We start from the raw sequence: 4,963 nt of genomic DNA, 5'->3' as shown, positions 1-4,963 counted from the left end.
TTGGGGGGCCACGCCCCTCCCCCTCCGCCCCCCATTCCAAAAACGATGGGCCAATAACTAAACATTTCCCAATAATTTAACTTAATTACTAAACAAACACATGGTTTTATCAACCTAAGATAGATTATTTTGTTACTAAAAAGAAGTTGACAATCTTTGCGAACTGAAACGCGAGATTACAAAATAGCTATAGTGCTGTCACTGTATTAGTATTTTGTAATAATTCACTTTTCCTTACAAGGTGTGTGCAGTGTTCAATGCTTTTCGGTATCTTCTTTCGATATATATATATATATAAATAAATATTTTATATATATTAAAAATCGCGCCATTTTTTATTAAAAATTTTCGTCTGCGGCGCTTTTCCCATAAAAATCAATACTTCGATAAATAACTGTAAACTATAAAAGTAGCGCTGCCATGGTATAGCGAAATTTGTTATTATATTTTGGTTAGAATATTTTATTTAGGTGTAAGTAAAAAAAGAAGAAGTGTATAGTGTAAACTGAGTATAATAGCGCAAATGAAATGTGAAATAAAGTGGCAATACCAGCGATTTGAAGTTATAATAATTTTGGCAAGCGCAAAGTTTGTTTACTCTGTTTTATTAACGAAATATTTAAAATAAAAGTAAATCAATGATTTTGTTTGCATAAAACAATAACCGGAGACGTTTTAATAGTGTTTTAAAAGTAGAAACTGGTGATTTAGTACATTTTTGACGTGGTAATTGCTCATAGAAAACATCGAAATTTAACAAAAGTTTTTTATTTATAACTTTTAATAGATTGTTAATAGGGAAACCGAAACGCGTCGTCGTTTGGTACCCCCCCCCCCACTTTTCCGGACCTTTTTTAGGGGGTGTTACCCTATACTAGAGAATTACCTCCTTGTTTATTCACGTTAACCCGCGAAAAGCAAATTGATGCCGCGAAAATATTTTATAAGTTTAAGAAAAATTCATGAATACATTGTTTTGTTTTGAACTTTCTTACTTAAACTTTGTTTTATTTTAAATTGCCTAATACTTACTCATAGCCTATTCCCATCAAAAGCTTAACTGCGGTTAAGAGGTCAGTGGGTCGATTCTAGTTCTGCGTTATTGCGAAGTGATAAAAGTAACACTTTTACACCGCATTTATATCGANTTAAAATAAAAGTAAATCAATGATTTTGTTTGCATAAAACAATAACCGGAGACGTTTTAATAGTGTTTTAAAAGTAGAAACTGGTGATTTAGTACATTTTTGACGTGGTAATTGCTCATAGAAAACATCGAAATTTAACAAAAGTTTTTTATTTATAACTTTTAATAGATTGTTAATAGGGAAACCGAAACGCGTCGTCGTTTGGTACCCCCCCCCCCACTTTTCCGGACCTTTTTTAGGGGGTGTTACCCTATACTAGAGAATTACCTCCTTGTTTATTCACGTTAACCCGCGAAAAGCAAATTGATGCCGCGAAAATATTTTATAAGTTTAAGAAAAATTCATGAATACATTGTTTTGTTTTGAACTTTCTTACTTAAACTTTGTTTTATTTTAAATTGCCTAATACTTACTCATAGCCTATTCCCATCAAAAGCTTAACTGCGGTTAAGAGGTCAGTGGGTCGATTCTAGTTCTGCGTTATTGCGAAGTGATAAAAGTAACACTTTTACACCGCATTTATATCGATGTTAATTTAATACTTTTCACTTCACGAAAACGTAGAACGGGAATTGACCCTCAGGTAAGTTGCAGAATTTTCACATGGGGTGATCGACAGCGCTTATTTCTTATTTTTTGCTTTTTTTACTTTTGTTTGCTTGTACTTGACATGAGCATTTACCCCCTTCAAGTTGTAATCTCCCTTTTTCAAAAGGCATAAACTGCAGTTTAAAAATAAATGATAAGTTGTATTTTTTTAGCTTTTAAACACGTTCAATATAATATGTGTAATGCCCTGTATGCGGCTCTCAAGAAAACGGGGAACAAAAATTTGCCATTATTTCGTGTGTGTGTCCAAGGAATTTTGACATTTTTGATAATTCATAGCCTGTTGCCTCACTCTTTCCTCAAGAAATAATGGAACGAGCATATATTTATGTTGCAAACCTGGGTTGCCTTGTGCTCTTTTTTCACAAAAAAATTTAGAAAACCGTAGTAGAAAGCGTAGCAAATTCCTTAAGAACTGCGTACTGCCTTAAGGAAATTTGACTCATGAAAATTTCTTAGCCATTTCTTGTAAATAAAATAATATTTGTGTAGCCAACTCGATGGCTTTGCACAAGGCGAATTTATATAAGGTGGTGTTGTTCCATCAGCTGTGAGTAGCGTTTGTTTGTCAAAATTTTGAATTTCGTTCGTGAATGAGTGAAAACGTGAGAGTGTTTGCATTTTCTGTCGCCCTTTTTCATTCGGGGAAGAATAGCTGAAATTTGACAATGGCCCGCTAAAAGCAAAAACAAAATACAAGTAATTGTTGTATTTGTTCAATCGATACCACCTTATATGTATTCGCCTTGGCTTTGCAGTACTAATCACAGTATATACAGTAATACACATTTTTGAGTACTCCTCGGGGGTAAAATCTGATCAGGGTTGATAATGAGAAGGACCATGAATTTTGTTGATTCAGAGTTGTATACAAAATTATTCTGGTATGACAGGGAGCAAAAACCGTACTATGGCAGACTGGCACAAGTCATGACTGTGTAATAGTGCCCGAAACTATTGCAAAAGAGTAAAAACATTGCAAATTTTTGTCTATTATTATAGATATACTAGTATCATTATCATAGTTCAGTGTATAATTTGTTATATTACACCGCACATGATAATGAACTGTTAAATGTTGAAAACGCTTGTAACTTGTAGATCACTCAAACTTGGGTGTGCTTAATGGACTGTCTGGGCGGATGTGCTGGCAGTCATTGGGATCTGTATAGCTATACAAACCTTGTTTTTTTTTTAAATAAAGACTTAAATATATTCGGAAATTTAGAATTTGGCTTGATAAATTCACAAAATTTACGGTTTTCATAAATAATTTAATCTTACAATGGACTTTTTTTTATTTTAAACTTACATTTAAGAAAACTCCATTCAATTTTATAATTACGATTTGAGTTTTCCAGTTTATAAAACACAAGCGTTATTTATGTACTTAACTATTGATATTATTCTTCATTACGCATGAATATCAGCATACATTAAAGATGAATATTATACTTAACCTACATTTTGTTCATAAATAACACATAATTGTGTATATTTTATCCTCGAAATGTACTTTTTGTAATCGTGAGGCGAAATTCCCCACAGTAAGTGTTGCCGTGCGCGAAAATCGAACACGCTGCACACAACCCAAAAGTTCTCCTCGGGGACCAAATGGTGAAAAACTGCGAAAAGGTGTATTACTGTATATACTGTGGTACTAATGTTTATTATTCGATGCATCAAACAGTGTTGCCAAATATCTCCTTTTCCTACCAAAACTGGTAGGTTTCTTTCCACTTGGTAGGTTGGTAGGCTTGATTGGATTTTGGTAGGTTTCGCGACAATGAGTAATAGTTATTTGCGAAAAATAGAAAATATGTACGTACATATGTCCAAATATTTTAGCAACCTTTTTTACACAAATATTTCACCGGTGCGTTCGTATAATGGCGGCCGCAGACATGTAAATATACTTGATTCCTAAGTACAAACGTAAACCTTATTATTGCCAATATGCAATACGGACATCCATATATCGTGACCTAAGGATGAAAAGGTGCCAAGTCCATTTTTAAAATTTTTTCAGGAGAGACGAAAAATCGATGTAGTTTCGTATTACCTGTCATTCTGCATCAAAAATTAAACTTTGAAAAAAAATGGACTTGGCACCTTTAGAAAGCGATATAATTTATGGCTTACTTGGACAAAGATTCCAGAAAAGTCTGCCAATGGGCTCGCACTCAACCATATTTCAGGCCGAAGTCTTCTCAATCGAAGTCTGTGTTCGCGAATGTCATCGTAGAAGGCAAATGAGGCCAGAATAAATATTTTGTCGGACACCTAGGTAGCGTTAAGGGCCTTAGAGTCTTTTAAAACTGCATCAAGGCTTGTAAAGTCTTGAACCACCTGTGAGCCCACAATAGCGTCCCCTTGAAGGGTTTGAAGGCAACGAAAGGGCTGACTTTCTCGCAAAGCGTGAAGCCCAAATGCGTTTGCATGGTCCCTAGCCTTTCTGTGGTTAATCTAAAGGAGACACTGCAGACCCACTTTGGAGCTAGCTGGGAATAATCTCAAATTGCTACCTACTGGCGGAAGTCAAAGGGAATAAGACAATCAAATATATGCATAACTCTTTCCAGCAGGAACTCCAAAAGACACCTTGAACTTAGAACTCTTGCTGGCAACCTGACAGCACACTGCAAGTTAACGTACGGTTTTAATTTAATGGGTCTTTCTGTAGAGACGGGCTGTAGGGTTTGTGGGCTGGTGAAAGAAACCCCAGAGTATATTCTATATGCCTGTCCACGAAGCATGAATCGTAGATTGATACATCTTGGAGAACGATTGCCTTCTCCATCTAAAATTTGGAACATGGCCTCATCCAAAGTGCTGAGCTTTTTAAATAGCCTAAGGTTGGAGTGATTACAATTTTGATTTAGCACAATATATCTTCTTAGGTCGCAGAGCGGGTATCTTCGACGTAATAATAATAATATCGTCACTAGACACGAATAAAGAGCTCGGAAAAACTCTTTGGGGAATACTGTTGCACTCTAAAATATAGTTGACCGCGGACATAAGTTTATGGGTCTTTCTTCGCTGTCTAAGGGCCGTTTGCACCATGTCTAGTTAATTCTAACTCCCAGTTAAACATCTTTATCGACGTTATCGACACCCATCATATAACATGTGATCGATAAAGCAGTTAACGTGCTTAACTGAAGGATGTACCTCCAGTTAGCGTTAACTAGACATGGTGCAAA

This window comes from Rhagoletis zephyria, unplaced genomic scaffold (genome assembly GCF_001687245.7).
Source record: "Rhagoletis zephyria isolate East Lansing unplaced genomic scaffold, Rhagoletis_zephyria_1.1 Rzeph_scaffold_08739, whole genome shotgun sequence".
Classification (NCBI taxonomy): domain Eukaryota; kingdom Metazoa; phylum Arthropoda; class Insecta; order Diptera; family Tephritidae; genus Rhagoletis; species Rhagoletis zephyria.
This window is presented reverse-complemented; position numbering follows the sequence as displayed.